Source organism: Nomascus leucogenys, chromosome 6 (genome assembly GCF_006542625.1).
Source record: "Nomascus leucogenys isolate Asia chromosome 6, Asia_NLE_v1, whole genome shotgun sequence".
Taxonomy (NCBI): domain Eukaryota; kingdom Metazoa; phylum Chordata; class Mammalia; order Primates; family Hylobatidae; genus Nomascus; species Nomascus leucogenys.
The window spans coordinates 112,542,706-112,563,780 of record NC_044386.1 but is presented as its reverse complement, the minus strand read 5'-3'; the positions used below and the strand labels follow the sequence as shown (position 1 = coordinate 112,563,780).

Here is a 21,075-nt window from a genome sequence, read left to right as displayed (position 1 = left end):
TATCTATCTATCTATCTATCTATCTATCTATCTATCTAGTCTATCTATTTATCCATCTATCAATCATCTCTCCTGTTTCTCTAGAGACCCCTGACTAATATAGCAACCTTCTAAATGTCCAGGAGTATGCCAAAGCTTTCAAAGTCCCCTATAATTCCCCCGTATTTCCTTTTAAGTTTTCGATTAGCCTTTTGTTAGCTCCAGCTATAATTCTGCCTCAGGCAGCTGCAAAGGTAAACAATTGCCACTGGTTGTTTTCAACCAATGAACTGCAAATAAGGCCATTCACACAGAGTAGCTGAGTCAGGTCAGTTAAAGACAAGCCCCAAGAATGATGCTTCTCAAAGTACTGCCAGACAGGTCAAATAGTGACAGTAAACGGAATGATGTATTTGGGTAGCTCCAAGTCCATTCAGCTCTTTCCAGTGGCTGCTAGGTTACTGTTTTTCAAATGCGCCATGGATCTTGGGAGGAGAGATGAGATTAGGTCAAATTGTAATGCCATAGAATTTATTGTTCCTACTAATATTTAGCCATTACTCTTAAAGAAATTTCTTCAGATAGTTGCAAACCTTTAATTAATTTCCAGAGCTCTGAAAAAGTTGATTTTGACAGTTTTAAACAGTATTCTTATCGCTTTTATAGAGAAAGGGGTTTTTTAAAGATTTTTCGGAAGTCTTCAGTCATTTTTTAATAAAAATTGTTAAGACTATACATAGTTTCTGAATACAATTTAGCTGTGTTCCAAATATTCTAGCATAGAGTGCTCTTCTACTTGTTATTTTTAATTATTTAAATTTAAAAATTCATTATTGAACCAAAACTTGATTTTAGAAAGTGTTTCACATTTTCCATGTATATACTCTCTTGGTTTCTTTATGTTTATTTTAGTTTTAATGTATTAAAGAAAAAGTGTGACCTTGTCAGTCTTGACTTTTGCATGTTTATTAAAGTTTTCTTTGTGGATACTTCCATGAATGATTTTTGTAAATATTTCTGGAAATAAAATTATATATTTTTTGTGTATGGGTACAAAGTTATATTAGTCAAAGACTATATGTTGCTGACCTACATAATCTGTAAACTTTCCATTTAATTCGTATTTTAAATATTTACCCTTTTAGGAACTTTTTCCTTACAGTTAGCACATAACCATAATGTTTTATTTGCATGGGACATTTTCTTTCACAAAATATCTCCCATTTTCATATTTACTGTTTTGGCCCTTGGTAATTCTTCTGCATCTAATGTTCTTCTAATATTACTATTATTATTCTTGCTTTCCTTACTTGTATTTGCCTAGTATATATTTTTCTAACTCTATATTTTCAATTTTTATTTTATCATTTTCTCTTGCCAATTCAAAACTTTAACTTATTTTCCTGGTAAATTTTATGCACCCACAATATCTAAGACAGGTCTCAGGTAATTTAGAAAGTGTATTTTACCAAGGTTGAGGACACCCCGTGGCACAGCCTCAGGAAGTCCTGATGACATGTGCCCAAGGCAGTTGGGGTGCAGCATTTTAGGGAGACATGACATCAATCAAGTACATTTAAGAAATACATTGGTTTGATCCAGAAAGTTGGGACAACTCAAAGTGGAGGTGGGGGTTCCAGGCTATAGGTAAATTTAAACATTGTCTGGTTGACGATTGGTTGAGTTTGTCTAAAGACCTGGGATCAATAGAAAGGAATGTTTGGGTTGAGATAAGAGGCTGTGGAGACCAAAGTTTTATCATGCAGATGAAGCTTTTAGCTAGCAGGCTTCAGAGACAGCAGAGAGAAATGTTTCTTATCAAACTGAAATGTCTGTGTTGATGTTAGTGCCTGAGAGGTATAATGAGGCATGTTTCCACCTCCACTTCCCTTCATGGCCTGAACCAGTCTTTCAGGTTAAATTTTAAGAGCCCAGTTAATGGGTGCAGGAAATCAACATGGCACATGGATACATATGTAACAAACCTGCACATTGTGCACATGTACCCTAAAACCTAAAGTATAATAAAAAATAAATAAAAAAAAATTAAAAAAAAAAGAGCCCTGGCTGAGGAGAAAGTTCGTTCAGATGGTTGGGGGGCCTTAGAATTTTATTTTTGGTTTACAATTTAGAGTTCTTTCATATCATTTGTTTTCAATAATGTCATCAGAGAGATACATGTTATGGAACAACAATAACAAATACTTAGCTCTTCCTTAGATATTATGTATACAAATGAGTCTTATTCTAGATTAGCGGCAGGCCTTGGAAGAAATCTATGAAAACGTAGATTTTTAAATTTAGTTTATTTTCCCTTTATCCTCATAAGGCACCAAAGAATATCAAGTCTCTGTACTTGATATGTCAAGATTTTTAAATAAAATAAAATCTAATGCTAAGTTTAAAATAACCAGCTGAGTGTGATGGTTCATGCATGTAATCCCAGCACTTTGGGAGTCTGAGACAGAAGGATTGCTTGAGGTCAGGAGTTCAAGACCAGCGTGGTCAACACAGCAATACCCAATCTCTACAAAAATATTAAAAAATTAGCCAGGAGTGTTGGCGCATGCCTGTAGTCCCAGCTACTTGGGAGGCTGAGGCAGGAGAATCACTTGAGCCCAGGAGTTCGAGGTTACACTGAGCTACAATTGTGCCATTCACTCCAGCCTGTGTGACCAAGTGATACCCTGTCTCTAAAATTAAAAATTAATAAATAAAATAAAATCATGCTAATTGGAATTGAATTGCAAGTCCAAGAAGTTAGTGGCCTTCTGCAAAAGAATGAATGGCAAAGCTTTTTATTAAGTGCATAGAAGATATTATAAACCACAATTTCTATCCCAACTTGGACAGTTTATTTAAGGTCTGAAAAGTAATTTGTGAAAAATGTTATCTATGACCTCATGCTAATTATTTTATTAATATTATTTCATTTAATTCTCAAAGAAAGTGATAATACATGGGAAGTGTACGGACTGGAATTTGGTATATATTAAATACGCAATAAGTGTGAGCCAGTTTTATTGTGAATATGAATAACTTATGATTAAGAGCTACTTATGGATTTCTTATCATCACCTGTAAAAAGGTTAAGTGACATGATTGACCAGATCTACTTGGTTAGTTAGTAGCAGAGACAGAATTCAAGTTTTTGTAAATTTTATTCCAAACCCAATTCTTTTCCTTCTTTGTCTTACTGCTTTAAAAAGAAAAAAATAAACAAACGTAAAATGTTGAAAAGTCATTGAGGCCCACTTTACAACATAACTACTGCAACTTCCAAAGAATCCTCAAATATAAAGAAAAATACTTCTGATTGTTTATTTTCATTTTCTAAATACACCTTACTCATTTTTCTAATGCCAAATGTTAATTTACTAGTTCCCAGTAGTCATGACAGGACTTCTGTGTAGCAGGTGGTATTTAGACAAGTCTCAGGACGCTATTTGACAATGAACTCTGCCCAGAGAGAAGAAAGTTCTATCACCATGAAAGGAAGCACTCACCCCTGGGAAGGGCAGTTACCAGTTCCACCAATTCCAGCACGGCCCCTGCTCTTACGGCACCATCAGAAAAGATGCTGCTTCAAAAAACAAACTCATTTGCAAATCTTTCATAATCCTTCCTGGGGATCTCAAGGTCACACTAACTTCTATCCTTCAAAAGCCTTTCTCATCTGCATTGCAGAGACTTAAACTGATCTCCAAATATTCTGCTATATCCTCTTCAGCAGTGTCCTTTCTCTTCTTCCTCTCCCTGCCTCCCAACCTCGCCTAATTCTCTTACATATTCCACAAGGCCACATTCAATTAGCCTTGTTCTATGACAATTTCTCTAAACCATTCAGTCTACATCAACCCTTGAAATGCGAGCAAATCATATAATATTTTGTATTCTTTAACCTCAAATAAAGTGTAATGTCCTGCAAGAACAGGAACTGTCATACGCATATTATCACCCAACAAGAACTAATATAGTTCCAGACACATAATAGTTACCAAAATAAAATTCCTTAAGTTAAAAAAAACTTTGGGCCAGGTGCAGTGGCTCACGCCTGTAATCCCAGGGCTTTGGGAGGCTGAAGTGGGTGGATCACCTGAGGTCAGGAGTTCAAGACCAGCCTGACCAACATGGTGAAACCCAGTCTCTACTAAATAGAAAAAATTAGCTGGGCATGATGGCGCATTCCTGTCATCCCAGCTACTTGGGAGGCTGAGGCAGGAGAATTGCTTGAATCCAGGAGGCAGGTTGCAGGGAGCCAAGATTGGGCCATTGCACTCCAGCCTGGGTAACAAGAGCAAAACCCTGTCAAAAAAACAAACAAACAAACAAAAAACAAACAAACAAAAACTTTAGAATAGTATAATGGCTACATTTATATATGTCTTTAAATATGTTCTGTGGATTTAGGGCAGCTGTATTCCATGAACAATTTTTAGTGTTTTTGTACTGTAGTTGTGTAATTATAAAATGCAATAAAAAACAACCCAAAAAACCTCCCTAAATCCATGTAAACATTTTTAACCTTAAACGAATTTAAGAGTTTAAACATTATTAAATGTCAAACCAGAGCTTTGCCTCCTCATTAATCAAAGTGAAAAGGAGAATTAAGACCATTGTTCCTAATTATACCAAAATTTCAACCTGCTTTTCTACTAATTTTATATTCCTTAAAAAATATGACATGGTATAAAGTAAAATAAGCATGTACTAAATTTTGTTAGTAATTATTTTAGCCAAACATTTACATCAAAACATAAAGATAGATATTTTAACAGAAAATACATCACTTATCTATCTTCGAAATCACTGTGTAACTTAATCCAAATTTCATTCCTAAATTTTAACATGTCTCTGGCTTCAGAATGACTTTACTCAATTGGTTTGTAGTCTCAAATCTCTCTTCGTAGAGACAAGTCTTGAACTCTAGAACTTCAGTTCTATAGGAAAACTTACTATAAAAATCCCATTTTCACTGGCTCATTGTGAACTTTGCTATTTCTGATTTTAAAATGTCTTTATCTCTTTGCTGATAGTTGACATAAAAATGGCTTCATTTCTGATATCATATCAAATTATTTTTCTTGTGTCCTTGCAGGAAGAAGAATGTCCACTGTTGGTGTGCTGCCAACATCGCTTCTTCTAGTCCACATTCCACTGTGTGTTTGTTTATATACATAGAACCATATATAATCCATTTGATGAGGTCTTTCTTATTTTAATGAGACTTGATTTCTTTTCATATTTCTTTACTTTCTAAATATAATGAAACTTTTCAACAAAACTATAAAATGGTTTTGTGTTCATGAATTCTAAACTTCCAATGTTCAAGTATTTCAGAAAATGCTTGAACCTGTTGTGCCTCCAGTTCTCTCATTTAGTCGGATGCACAAAAATTTCTGAATACCTGCTATGTGCCAATTACTGGTAAGAGACCATTTGTTTCAAGTGCACATGCTTACACACAGAAGAGGTTGGCATGTTCTATTCTAGATGTTTCCAATGCCTTTGTCATTGTGGAAATACCATTTGTTCTCAGCCCAAAAAAAGTACTGTGAAAATGTCTCAGCCAAAATCTAAAAATCAAAGGTGTTTTGTTTCCCTAAATACTCTCTAGCCTGTGGAAATCTGAACACCTTATCTTTCATGTGCTGCTCCTGCTGCCAGGTAGTTTTAGGTGAGTTGACCATCCTTGCTTGTCCACACTTGCTTTCTAGCTTCTGAAAATGCAGTGTCATTATACGCTTGGCCTGATCAATGAGTTAATGACTAGGGATCACTTTGAGTGACAGCATTCCAGTTCTACAGCAATAATACATCTGACCCAAAGGAGAAACCACTGATCAATAGGATCAGCAATTAGAAATCTATATGTAATTGCCCATCAAAGACTGGCCCTTGAACTCACTTTTTGGGTGCATTCTGCAGGTTATATATGGAACCTTGAAGTGAACAAATAGCAAACGGCATGAAAAGATGCACTTTAAGCAGCACTCTGATGCTGTGACAATCTGGGAGCCATCTGTACTGAGAGATAGTGTTCCTTTGTTTAAAAAGAAGACTTCTTTTATTAATAATCTCTCACACCAGCATACTCATAAAAGTAAAGCAATCCCAATCTCACATGGTCTGGCGAGGAAGAAGCTGGTAAAATACTAGCATGAGCATCTAAGTCCTTAGCAGACTAGAGATATGACTAAAATATTGAGTAAAGAGTCTTCAGATTATGAAGGGATTAAATATCTATTATAAATTTTAAAGTAAATTTAAAAGTAATCAACAAATCCTAGATTAGCCGTAAAAAATATGAACCATCACATGGAACAAATAATCTTTTAATCTATATATTAAATTCTACTGAGGTTATAAATAAAGTTATGTTTAGGACTCAGGAGTCAAAAGCTGAATTTTTAATAATGAATATTATCAATCAAAAAGTGAAAGTAATATTGACATAAGGTGAAGGAGAATCAAGGGAGTTCTGAGAAAGTATGTTTCAATAAAACAATCACAAAACATTCCTGATCATTTTATCTGTGGTCATTCCTTTATAACATATATAATACATATTTTTATCACATATGTTTCCAGTGGATCATCATGAGAAACGCAGAGATGTTAAGCATCACCTTAAATCTACACAAACACTTTAAAAAGTGTTGAGATAGTCTCACTTGAGAGGGTGCTGAAAGGAAGACAGCTTCTAAGGGACTAGACATTCTTAGTGGAAATCCATATCCACCTCAGACAGATGGCCTTTGCTATACCTATATATTTGTCTCTCATGGCTTAATTTTTTAATGGACTTTATTGCCCTTCAGCCACATCAGTTCTCATCTGTTGTTAATCATCATACAGACACAATTGTACTTTGACTTCAGTCAGTGTTTTTCATCTGTGTAAAAAACAACACAAAGGAACAAGGAGAGTGAAGGACAAAGACTGCGGCAAATATTTAGAAGGAAGAAATATATGCATTTTTATAAAGTAAAAAAAATCCACATGATATTTTGAGTTATCTTGTACTTGTGTTAGAAAAAAAGATATTTAAAAATTGGCATATAGTTTTCTGTGGCATTATTTGTGACATTATTTCTCACACATCTGAGATGTAATGTGCTATTACTGAAGTATTCTTCCTATCTTCCATTCTGTAGAAAAACCTGAGATATAAGCAAAATGGGACAATATCTGGTGTCTTGGTCCATTTGTGTTCCTATAAAGGAATACCTGAGGCTGGGTAATTTATAAAGAAAAGAGGTTTATTTGGTTCCTGGCTCTGCAGGCTACATAAGAGGAATGGCACCAGCACCTGCTCTTGTTGAGGGCTCTGGAAGCTTCCACTCATGGTGGAAGGCAAAGGGGGGGCAGGTGTCATGTGGCAAGAGAGGAAGGAAGTGAGAAAGAAGGAGGTGTCCACCTCTTTTCAACAAGCAGTTCTCACAGGAACTAAGACTGAGAACTCACTCGCTCCTGCAAGAATAGGAGAATGGCACCAAGCCATGAGGAATCCGCCCCCATGACCCAAACACCTCCCCCTAGGCCTCACCTCCAACACTGGGGATCAATTTCAACATAAGACCTGGTGTGGCCAACAAATTATATCCAAAATATAGCACCTAGTTTGTTTGGTTAATTTTAAAATTGAATCAAGGTAATAAATTATTAAAAATGGTTTGTGAATGTCTCAGAGAACACATTGTAGGTTAATATCTATTAATGTAAACTCATTTGGAAACCATTTGATGTAGGGCTAGAGCTGATTTGCGTATGTGTGTGTTCACTATAGATGGAGCCTGCTAAGTGAATATCTGTGTCATCAGTTTTGTATGTTATATCCATGTTTCATTATATAAGAACTCCAATTTTGGTTTCTTTAAAGGATGTCTGGAATTTAAAGACAGATACAAAGCTATCCGAATGCAAAATTGTTCTAGATTTGTAATTTTTTTCTTCAATCATTCTTATTTGCTAGCATTTTTAAACGAATTATCTTGATCAAGTTATTTAAGTCATTGTTCAATGCCATTGAACTTGGTCTTTTGAAAAATGAATTTCTTTCCACACTCATATTCCACTGCTTTGAATAATTCTTATTTAAATTATGTAATTAAATTAACAAATATACCTGACACAAACAACCTTGGAAGTAAAAAGCAAAAGCTATCTTTTGGTTTGAAAAGAAGTGTGTAGTCTATCAGAACTTAAGCATTTAGTGTTCTATGGGCATCTGTGAAGGAACAGAGTGTCATTCTGGAGGTTGGATAAATTGAACGTCAGTTAAGAGCTTTTTCTATCATGTTTAAAATAACATCTGAAGATCAAGACATTTTAAAATGTGGTCAGTGGGGCCAACTTTGTAAAACACAATATTTTATTCCCTCTCGCCTGAGAAAAGAAAAATTATTTTCTTTGAAAGCTTTATCACTGCCTTGAAAACAGGATCATCTTTTACTAATTAGCAGCTAATAATATTAAGTGATAAAAATCAAACATTATTGAAAGAAGATAGGATGAAGTGACTTAGCATGCAAATTTAGGAGATAATTCATTAAAGGTAATCTTGAGTGGATGACACACAACTTATTATTAATGTCAATTATATTGTCTTTATAGTATAAAATGTAGATTTATCTAACAGCAGTGCTTACTCTTCATCAAACTATAAATTTTTATTATTGGGAAAGCCTGTCCCAAACAAAAAGAGAGGTTGATATAATGATGTACAAAAAAATTGCTAACATGTTTCCACCAGTTTGGGCAAAAATGAAGAAAACTGAAGAGTCGTAGAGTGTTGATGAAACATAAATTGGTAATTCTTCCTCAAAGAAAATCTGGGAACATTCATTAAAAACTTTAAAAATATATACACATATTTACTCAGCACTTCTGATTCTAAAAAATCCTCTTGAATAAACTATTACAAATATGCAAAATGATATGTGTGTTACAAAATTCTCAACAGGATTGCACAGGAAGGAAGGAAGGAAGGAAGGAAGGAAGGAAGGAAGGAAGGAAGGAAGGAAGGAAAACAGGAAGCAACCTAGTAGCCCCTACTGACTTCTAAAAGGGTCAAGTTTATTTATGGTTATAAAAGATCAGTTGAATTATGCTGGTTATATTTCTGGCACTGAATGACAATGAAAATGGTTGTGGTTCATTCATTTTCACTAGCAGCACCATAACTATTTCAGCTATGTGCCCACTCACCTCTGTAGTTTCTACATACAAAAAAAGCTTACCATTCCATCTTGGTTTCTGCATAATTTTTGAGTTGCCAATATCCTTCTAGTCAACTCCATTCTGTTTATTATCAGAGTCAGAATTGGTTTCCCTTGCTTGCAGCAAAAATTTTAAATGGTACACATTATTAGTTATTCTTCTAAAATAAGATTAGCATAGTATTCTGTCACCCAAGAATGTATCAGTGTGCTTTTTAACCATTCCTTTATTATTGAGCATCGTAACTCATTCCTTTCCTCCTCCTTCCTTTCATTGTTGCTAGCAACAATGTATTTCTTGATTTGGACGCTGGTTATACACTTTGTTCAATTTACAAAACTTCATCAAGTATACTCATGCATCCTTTCCATTTTTTCACTATAGAGATTACACTTGAAAACAGATTCTACTTATAACTACAGACAATCTAATATCTCAAATTTTTTAAACTGGCAGAAAGTCTGAACTGTCTAGATCGATAGTCCCTCTTCCTTTTGCTCTCTTGATATCCCATTCAAATATTGTGAAACTTTGAAATAATGTTAATTTTAACCACCATAAATACTACCAATATAAGTAGAAACATAATAGAAAGAGAAGATAAAATATTTGTCACAATATAAGAAAATAAAAAAATAAAATTTGCATAGACTACATTCCTTATTTCTACAATTGGTCCTGCCTATTACTCATCCTATGTCCACCTGATATTCAGCCAGCACTCAATTGGTCAGAGTTCTTTGTCAAGTAGACCAATACAAACCAAATTATTAATAACTGAGCTTAGTTCTTGGTGATTCTCCCAACATAGAATAGAGGTTTCAATATCACTGTGCAGAGCAGTTTCAAGGACACTCTCCAAATGGTTGGATCAGATAATGTCACATTCATCAGGAACAGTTTGGATTATGTTCAAGAATTTAGAATCTAGCAGAGTCCGGAATTAAAACAAGAGGCACTGCACACAGAATAGCTACTTAACCAATGATGATAGGGCTTTGCTTCCAAATTCTAGATGTTTCTTTTGTGATTCATCTAACAGAGCTTACTATAGTTTCCATAAAGCACTCTGAATCACCACTGAAATTCTAGTTATCATTGTACTTACTGAGCCCAAAGGGCCAATTTATGTAATTATTTGTACAGGTAGAGAGATATGTCTGTCTTAGGTTCCATCTCAAACTTGCAGGTTTTCAAGCCACTTGGTAAATTAATTTAGCAGCACATCAAACTCTCCAATACTGCCAACAAAATCCAAAGACAGCAACTGAGAGATGTGTCTTCTGTCTTCTTAAGGTAGGGAATGCAAAGTGAGCCTACTGGTTCTTCACTTGAAAAGGGAAATTTATTCCAATATGCTGCAATTCTTGGGATTCTCAGACATTTCACAGAGGTGGTAGATGTTAGTGTATTCACTTTTTTTCTATCTTGCTTCCAATGGAAAACATGTGTCTCAGCAGGGTGCCTAATGTTCCTGCTATTTCCAGTTTCCTACAAATTATCAGCAGATTTTGCCCATTTAATGTAAAAGTGTGATGTTGTGTGATACAATGAGTATATTTTAGCATAGATCTCTAGAGACAATTTATCCATGAAACAAGAAAGTAAGGAATACTACTGTTCCTCTCAGATGAAAGTAAACTTCTGATGTTTTCTGACTATAAGAATGAATAGGGGAAAAGCATTTGCCAGATCGAAAAGTGCATGCCAGGTGCAAGGGCCTTGTGGATTGTGTTATCATTAGTGTTTTACAAATATTTGTTGTTTGAAGGCTCCTTGTGGAGGAGTTATTCTTTATTCACACCCTGTCGAACTCAGACACAACCACGTGCTTGCTTGGACCACATGTCTGAAGAGATGTGAAGTTTGTTACTTCTGAGCAGAACGGGGTTTAGCAAGTTCTCTTTTTACTAATGCCTTGCTTATGGAAGCATGAGTAAGGATGCTTCATGAGCCTGGGTTCCTTGAAAGGGTATGTTCTACACATGTGGGAGGGAAGAAAGGAGAGAGGAAATATTTCTTTCTTTTTTTTTTTTAGGGATGGAGTCTCGCTCTGTCACCCAGGCTAGAGTGCAGTGGTGCAATCCTGGCTCACTGCAAGCTCCGCCTCCTGGGTTCACCCACCATTCTTCTGCCGCAGCCTCCCGAGTAGCTAACACTGCAGGCGGCCGCCGCCACGCCCAGCTAATTTTTGTATTTTTAGTAGAGATGGGTTTTCACCGTGTTAACCAGGATTGTCTTGATCTGACCTCATGATCTGCCCACCTCAGCCTCCCAGAGTGCTGGGATTACAGGCGTGAGCCACTGCACCCAGCCGAGAGGAAGTATTTCTATAGCAAGGTCAGAGGAGTTGCTTCCTTGACTAAGGAAAACTCAGGGTGTTTATGTGTGGGATCTTTCAGAGGGGTTTACAGATTTAAGATGCCATGAATACTCTAAATACGCTCAGATTTCCCTAATTTAATCATTGAGATCCCACTCTATGCACTCTCAACCAATAACATAATTTTCACGTGAGAGACTAGACAAGGCTTTTAATTCAATTGATGTTGCAACTTAGCAACCCACAAATCAACCTCAGAATGCCCTCTGATGATCCTAAATCTGGGGCAACATAAGCTAAGAATCATGCAGCATGGTGTCAAAACTTAATGAGATTCAGTCTATACTTTGAAATGAGAATTTAGGTTGTGAGCTTCCTGGCTTTCAGTTACCATTATGCTATTAGAAGCAGCCATTGTACTATGGCGCCCTAGAATTTCTTCTAAAGGTTTCCTTTTTGTACAGCAGCAGTTAATCAGTTTCCCTCTGGCTGGCCAAAGTGAGCAGACTTCCTAGTGACCGCAAGAAGAGCCTAATTTGCTATTTTGCCATAAAGTTTCTCAAGCTACTAAATATACATTCTAGCATAGGAAGAGAAATTTCATTTCATATCTATTGCTAGTAATCTATTTTCTGGCACCAATTTCTCTACCAGTAGAGTTCTGTCACAGTGGTAACACAAACTATGGCTAATTTACAAAAAAACAGAATTCACTGGAAAGATACTAGTATTTTAAATGGGAAAGTTGAAAAACCAAGATAGCTACAGAGGGCCAGCCATCAGACCTACAGGAATGGTATCATAATAGGAACACCCTAGTCCGAGCATTGCCACTGGTAAACTCAATTGTTTGTCACTGTCAATCTGCTAAAATTCAATGGAAGAAGGATTCAGTGGCCTAGTTTGGATTATTGGCTTGACAAGAAAAGGGCAAAGCCATTCATTGAAGGACAATTTCACCAAACAAGACTGTATACCAAAGAAAAAGGTACTTCCTCAGGAGGAATTATTGATGCTCTTAGGAAAGAAAGCTGGAAAGCCAAAAATATAAAATAAAATAAAATAACAAAATGGCATAATTTTCGTGATATAGTGTTAAGTATATATAATGTATATTACATATAGTAAGTAATATATATCATATTAACCATTATCACTAGGTGGTAGGATTACCTGTGCTTTTATAGTTTTTCTTTGTACTTTTTGAATTATACAAATTTTTTATTTAAAAAGTTTATATACGCTAAAAAAATAGGAAAACACAGTAAATGTAAAAGCAAAAGAAATCGAAGGGCTATTTGGAAGTGGCACTATAGTACTGAGGAGCTGATCATATATCAGCTGTGCATATTTCAGACTATTTGCTTCCCCTCTTCTCCTTTTTTCTAGACACTAATATTTCTGTTTCTGAGCTTTAGTACAAAATGGGGAAAATATCATGGGAAAGGAAAATAATGGACAATAAAAATAATATTAGCTAATTTTACCACGTACTCATGCATCCCCATGTCACTTCTTAGATTCTACAAAAAGAGTGTTTGGAACCTGTTTCATCAAAATGCAGGTTCAATTCTGTGAAATAACACAGCACATCACAAAGCGTTTTCACAGGTAGCTTGTTTCACAGATAGCTTGGCACCATCAACGTTTCCGAACCTATTGAGGAATTATAAGGAAATATGAATATCCAGACCTAAAAACTAGAAACAAGCTATCTGTGAAAATGCTTTGTGATGTGCTATTTTATATCACAGAATTGAACCTGCATTTTCCTGAAACAGGTTCCAAACACTCTTTTTGTAGAATCTAAGAAGTGACATTCTGCCAGCATAGGCACACATAAGTAGTTGCCAGGAGTGACATACTGCCCAGCGTTTTGCTAAATACTTCATATGATATAGGTATTATAATTATTCCCATTTTACAGATGAAATACTTGAGGTCCAGAGATGTTAAGTTCTTACTTAACGCAGCTCACTTGAGCAAATAAATAAAATGAAATTCAAATTTACATTTCTTTCAGCTTTTTAGGAATTTTGAGGAAGTTTAGGAAATGTTTGTGCATACTGTTTGTTCATGAACCTTCATGAACACATTTGGAATGATTTTAAGAGATACAGGAATGAGTTCTGAGCAACAAAAATTTTTTACATTTATGCTTCAAATATTTAGTGAGCATTCACTTTGTGCCAAGATGTCTAAGGTTTGTGCTGTTGAAGACATAAATGCTGTCTCTCTAGGTCAATCCATAGCTGTGATTTTATAAATTCTACATGAGGTTTTGATTCAATTCACTTTTTAAAAATTTGTCTCATCTGATAACTCAAGACTTTCCATAAACTGGCAATAAATAAAGCAAATAAATTATTGAGTGTAGGGAATAAATTTAGAATATAGAGAAAAGTATCTCTGGAAGGCCATACAAGATATTTTAGTGCTCATAACTTTGCAGGTTCAATATCAAAGTCAAGAATAAATGCTTGCATTGATAGATACCTCATTTACTCTGATTTGATTAATTCACATTGTATGCCTGTATCAAAATATCTCATAAACCCCTTAAATATATACACCTACTATGTATCCATAAAAACAAAAAAAAATAAATAAAAAGTCAAGTCCATCTATAGTCATAATACTCCAGCCACAGCCACAATTTTGCTGAAATTTTTCCACATCAGTAGCAACTTACAAGGATGAACTTTAAATTTGATTTCTCTTGGTCAGATTGCCATTTCCCAAGCACTTCCTCACTTCTCTATATTTCATAAGATTTATCCAATTTCCATTAGAATAAAAATTTCACTGAATTTGTAAGGTGACATTTCCATTCATATCTTGGGATTTCACTTACCTCTGACATTTAGAAGTTCCTTTGGTAAGAATACATAAACAAGGCAATGGCTTACATTCTTCATCCAGGAAGGAAGAAAGGGGAAATACTTCACTGGAATAAATGTCATTACCTTTATGCTAAAATATGTTATATGGAACTTAATTTTGTGGAATCCTGTCATTTTCAAAATGCTTTCCTGTATTTCAGAAACAACAGCAAATAAGCTTTGAGAACTTACCAAGTGGCAGGCACTGTAGGAGATGCCAAATGCTCATCATGGACCTTCATGTTGCAGCTTGAGCCAGTCTTCCCCATCTCATCTCCCAGGACTCAAACTAGCAAATCTCCGTAGGATACTGTGAGGAGGATGAATTAAAATGGGGAAAAGGCTGAAGCAGGGGGAATTAATTAGGAACCTGTTACAGTATAATCAGGGACAAATTATGATGGTCTGCATCATTGTAGTAGTAGTAAAAATTAATTAAAATGGATAGATTCAAGAAATATTTAGGCAATAGATTGACAGCATTGGGTGGTTAATTGACCTTATTGTGAGAGTTTGTGTGAAAGATGGGAATAAGTGAATGATACATCTCAGGATTTTGTTTGTTTTTAATGTCTACAAATGGGGAGAAAGTTGTGGGACTCCTTGTTCATCTTTAGGCATCTTTAGGCTTAAGTTACCTGAAGGGTAGTCAAGAGGAGATGCTTAGTTAGCACTTAGGTTATAATACAGAAGAGAAATTTTGTTGGATATACAAGTTTGTGAGCAATTAACATGTAATAAAAGTAACCAGATCACCCCAGGGGAGCTTTTATATTGATAGCGAGGGGAGCCCACAAAACACCCCAGTGCCTATAAAAGTGCCTGGCAGATACATAGTTGTCAATTGATAAGTGCGTGAAATAATTAACTAATGAAAGAATGAATAGACATAGAGATATCTCTTTCTGATGAACAGACAGATGTATAAACCAGTAAGATCATTCTATGTGCTATAAATGAAGTACTATTGAAAGAAGTAATATTGAATGTTTCCTACAATAATTCATTAAATTTTACAATAAGTCAGACATGGAAGAATATTTTCTTATTTTAATCATCATATGATTGAGGCCAAGAAGGGTACTTTTGTCCAAAGCATCAAGGGTGCAATTTGTAATGATAGAATCAGGACTATAACCAATTTTCTTTTTTAATATTAAATGAGAATTTATTGAAATACAGGTTATATTTATTTTTTTGGAATACAGAATTTGGAAAAGATAACAGAGGCAGAAGAGGGAAAATTTGCTCTTTGGACTATAATGCAAAATAACAAGGGTCAGAAGGCAGCCCTGCAAATCGAAACCATTTGAAATAAGTGGAAGAAGATTAGAGAACCATGGTCCTTTCTGCCTTTCTCAAAGCCAGCACCAGTACTCCTCTTCAAAGTCACCCTAGAGTGGGCCCGGAATAGACTCTTATCCTGCTAGATTTTCAGAGTCCTGGGTCTGTCCCTAGAGAGGGCCCAGAATGGACTCTTGCCTGCTAGATTTTCAGAGTCCCGGGTCTGTCTCTTATCAGTGCTAAAGCAGCAAGATTTGTATTAATCATCCTGTTCCCCAAATGCATAACCTGAAGTTCTTTTCAGATATTCAGATTGTTGATGGAAATTTTGTTTGGAATTTAAACTGCATAATAAATTGAGGCTCCTTTGCCCTCATAAATCAGAAAGCTTCTTTAGAGGGGTTTTAAGTCTCTAAGTTGCATTAATGGGTGTTTTAACATGTCCAAAAGGCAAATATTCTTAATGCAAGTAGCTCCTCTTTTTGCATCCATCAACTAGAAACTCATTCCCACACATTGCTTGTGCATGTGTGTGCTTCTCTCTATCTACTCGAGAAATGTGGGATTAGGTAGAGGGGAGGAGCAATACATCTTTAGACTAATCAATCAATCTTTCCAGGGATCTCTATGGTATTAGGTTACTTAGGACTTCAGGGCATATTTTCTTCTGATCCACATGGACATTGCACTTTTTAGAGAATAAGAGGGACTGATGTTTTCATCACAATGACTGTCATTCTGAAGTCACTGTGTTTTCAGGATAGAGCATAGGATTGCCTTTCAGGAATCCCGAGAGAGGGAATCTCAAGTGAAAAAATGAAAGTAATGGCAAATTCACAATAAACTACTGCCAAGGGAATAGAATCTTTTAAATGGAATTCTGTCATCAACACTATTCTGTTCTGGTGTTAATGACAGAATACAATTCTATTTCCTTGGAACAGAATAACCAACACTTTCAGACTATCTAGGGGAATATCTGTTGTCTATTACACCCAGATTTTAGGACTTGGAGTTATCTCAGTCTCTTCCCTTTCTAATGAAAATCTCCACACTTGATGCAGCTGTTACTATTCATGGCAGCCCTTCTATTCCCATGGCCACTGCTTTATTTCAGGCATTTCCAGTGGCCCTGGCTGGAGAAAAGGGACTCAGATTTAGGGAATCACTCTCAATTATAAAGAATTAAACATCATGAGATATTTATTAAGAAATCTTAGCAATGGAGATATTAAGAATATCAATTTCTTCTATTATCTAGTTACTGGTGCAACCAGCAGGTCTCTGGTTTGTTATCTCATATTCTAGTTTGACCTACTTTCCAGAAGAAGGTTTTCCTTAAGTAAGTGATAAAGGCCAGTTGTCTTAATAGATACATCCTGAGGGTACCTTAATGTAGACTCTTACAATTTATTCAAGACTATTGTCATTTGATTCTTACTGACAACTTCAAAGCCTAATAGATATGGGGTAAACTGGTAAAATTGAATTCCTTAGACTGCAAATCAGTGAGACAAAAACTGAACCTTGGGCTTTCATCTAGGAGTATCCAAATCCCTTGCTGCAAAGACAATGAACTTCAGACCCAGACAGTCATAGTTTGAGCTCTCTATTCTCTCTCTCTCTTTATTTTTTTTATTTTTTATTTTTTTGAGATGGAGTCTCGCTCTGTTGCCCAAGCTGGAGTGCAGTGGCGTGGTCTCGGCTCACTGCAACCTTCACCTCCCAGGTTCAAGCAATTCTCCTGCCTCAACTTCCTGAGTAGCTAGGATTACAGGTGCCTGCCACCACGTCCAGCTAATTGTTTGTATTTTTAGTAGAGATGGGGTTTCACCATGTTGGCTAGGCTGGTCTCGAACTCCTGACCTCATGATCTGCCTGCCTCAGCCTCCCAAAGCACTGGGATTACAGGCATGAGCCACCGCGCCCGGCCTGAGCTCTCTATTCTCTAATTGGTAGAAAGTTATTTAATCTGATTCTGAATGTCCTCATTTAACAAATGGGTATAATAATACTCACATTTAAAGTTTTATATAATTATTTGTGATGGTATATGAACTATCTGATGCATAGTAAATGCTATTGATATCTTAATTGTAATATTATTATTAATCAATCAAGGATTTGTAGTTACTATTACTACAACTAGTATTGTGACTGTTACTACAACTACTGTCACTGCTATCACTACAATTACTCTTATGACTACTAATACTACAAGGACCAATCTATTTTATAGGGTTGTTATGAAAGTGGCTGTATGTAAAGCTCATACATAAGTGCTTGGCACACTGTATGCACTCAATAACTGTTCCTCTTCCTCCAAGTGACTAGATATACTCAGATTGATGGGGTTGAAGAAGGATGATGACCTCTATTTGAAAACTGTGAGATCTTAAGGAGATTTTAATGATTGAAGATGTTCATAGAACTTTTCTCTGAAATTGGCTTTATAATGTGGGAAAGGGCAACAATATTTATGGTATATTGAAGGGTATGGAAGATCTACAGGCGTCATTTTGTTCAAGAATCACAAGAAAACCTGAAAGATATGTTTTGATTCCATTTAACAGGTAAGTATGGAAGTTGAGTAAATTGTCTTTTCCGCTGTTTTTTCAATAACCTCTTCTTCAGCGATGCCTATCACTGTTGCAGTTTCAAACATCACATCTCTAAAGATAACTCTCCAAATCCGAATCTGCAGGTGGGACAGTGCTCATTTCTACTAAGAGTCTGACTGTTCTTGAAAGGGGAACATATTTAATACTAAATTCATGGGTTTTCTTACTAACCAATACTTTCATGTTGGGGGAATATCTATTGTTTATTGCACTCAGATTTGAGGACTTGGAGTTACCTTATTTTTCTCCTTTTCTGACGAAAGATTCTCCACTTGATGCTGCTGCTGATATTCATGCAAGCCCTTCAATTCCCATGGTCCCTGTTTTATTTCAGGCTTTTATTAGCTCATGCCTGAACTAGTACAATAGCATTGTAATAAAATTTTCTATTTCACTTTTTTTTCTGTTTTTAGGCTTTACTTTACTGTCAGATTTAGTCTTCTTCAACTAGCAGTATGTAAGTTTTCACTCCCTAGTTACAAATTTGATGGATTCCTTTAAAATTTAAATCCAAACTCCCTGGCATTCAAGACCATAAGACAATTTTCTCCCAATATATCTCTACACCTTGTATGTAAATACTACCATAAAAATAAGGTTTAAACAATCCACCTCTAAACACGCTATACAGGCCAGGTGTGGTGTCTCACACCTGTAATTCCAGCACTTTGGGAGGCTGAGGCAGGATAATTGCTTCAGCCCAAGAGTCAAGACCAGGCTGGACAACATAGTGAGACCACATCTCTATAAATAACAAAAAAAATTAGCCAGGCATGGTGTATCACACCTGTAGTCCCAGCTGCTTGGGAGGCTGAGGTGGGAGGACTGCTTGAGCCCAGGAGGTTGAGGCTGAAGTGAGCCATAATCACACCACTGCACTCCACCCTGGGCAACAAAGCAACAAAGTGAGACCCTGTATCTCTCAAACAAACGAAAACAAAAAACAAAAAGGAAGAAAGAGAAGAAGAAAGAAAAGAAAAATAAATAAAAATAGACATATAGACATGCTATGGAGTTATTAAGGGCATACAGTGTGCCAAGCACATGTGTATGAGCTTTACATATAGTGACTTTCATAACAACCCTATAAAATAGAATGACCATAGTTACAGAAGTAGTCATAATAGTAATTGTAGTAGCAGCAGTGATGGCACCGGCCACCTGTCTGGAGCAGCCGCTGCAAAGACACCGGCTGCAGCAGGGGAGGTGCCGCCAGAGCTGCGCACTCAGCAAAGCCAGGGTGGGTAGGGGGCGGGGCGGGGGGAGCTGGGAACAGGCAGGAGACCCGCCCCCTACCGAGTTAAAGGGTGGGGAGCCCCGTGCTTGGGGCACAGCTGCAGAGCTGCCGCCGCAGACCCAGGCATCCCTGTGCTTTCGGGGGGGGCCAGGAAGCCCTGACCCCACAAGTTCAGAAGTGCCTGCTAGCTCCCATTCCTGGCCTCTGCCTGCTCCCTGTGCCCACTTCAATTTTGGAGCAAAGTTACGGCCAAGCCTGGGTGCCGTTGCAACCTGGCCAGGTGTGCGCATGCTCAGGGAGGCGCTGTTACACCAGCCCCCTGCCTCCTCAGCCCCCTTTGGACTTCGGGCACTGATGAGCACGGGAGAGAGGCGAGGAGGCGCTGTGGGCTGCTGGGCTCAGGCCTAGAGGCGCCCTTCAAAACGAACAGCCTGGGTGCTGTGGAGGGCATGTTAATGGCAGGAAGAGGAAGACAAGTTACTGGACAGAAAGGGACGGGTCCCAGTGAAGCAGCCCCACCTTCAAGCCAGGGATGGCTTCAATCCTGGAGGCCGCGCTGTCAGTTCCGGTCGGAGTCTGTGGCCTGGAGTAAGCACTAATGGTTCTTTTTCCAGGCCCGCCCATGGCCACCGATGGACCAATCAGCATGCACTTCCTCCCTTCTAAACCCATAAAATCCCCCGGACCCAGCCAGACTCGCGCAAAAGTTAGGAGTACCGGCTGCGGGACGGAGCTGCCCACTGTGGGTTTCTCAACTTGTCGGGACAACCTTCCTGCGGAAAGGAGAGACAACCTGCCTGCAGAAAGGAGCTACCTACTTCAGGTCTACTGAGAGCTGTTCTGCCACTCAATAAAGCTCTTCTCCACCTTGCTGAGCCTCCAGTTGTCCGCAATACCTCATCTCCCTGGACGCAGAACAAGAACTCAGGACCCGCCTGACGGGACTAAAAGAGCTGTAACACAAACAGGGCTGAAACACGCTCCCTTGCTTGCCACGCTGCGGGTGGCGAGAAGGAGAGAAGAGCTGTGTTCCTTTGGGGAGCCCAGACCTAGGGTCTCCCTGAGCCAGGGCTGTGACACAACCTTTGGGGCTCTGTGGTTCCCGGCATCTCCAAGCTTCCAGGCGCCACCACGTTCCCCTCATCCAAACAGGTGCCCACAGCAGAATCCACATGCAGTACATCTGGTCCAGCTACAGCCTCACGCAGAGCCACAATTGTGCTGGCGTATGGAGCTGCCAGCCCCACTGCAGCAGCCGGTATGGCTGGCTGTTGCCGGACCGTGCACTCACTCACCCACACACCCCTTGCCGCTCCGCGCCTAGCTCTCCCTGGGCAGGTGTGGGATCCGCGCCTAGCTCTCCCTGGGCTGGTGGCGGGAGCCAAGCACAGCCTGCCAGGTCAAGTGGGTGGAACAAGCCCAGTGGGCACGAGCAATACTCAGGCAGAAGGTGCCGCCAGCCACAGAGGTTTCTGGCTGATGAAACGACACCTCAAGGATCCCATGACAGCAGTAATAGCAGCTGTA

The 21,075-nt window shown here is 37.8% G+C and overlaps 1 long non-coding RNA gene across 1 annotated transcript in view; it reads right to left on the bottom strand.

The window, feature by feature from the left end:
- The window catches only part of LOC105739899, an 82,149-nt gene extending 62,004 nt beyond the window's left edge, over nucleotides 1-20,145 (bottom strand). Inside the window, exons 1-2 of the long non-coding RNA XR_001115873.2 lie at nucleotides 20,068-20,145; nucleotides 14,599-14,716 (exon numbers count right to left, since the gene is read on the bottom strand). This is a non-coding gene — a long non-coding RNA (uncharacterized LOC105739899). The remainder of the gene's footprint in view (nucleotides 1-14,598; nucleotides 14,717-20,067) is intronic.
- Nucleotides 20,146-21,075: the final 930 nt, after the last annotated feature.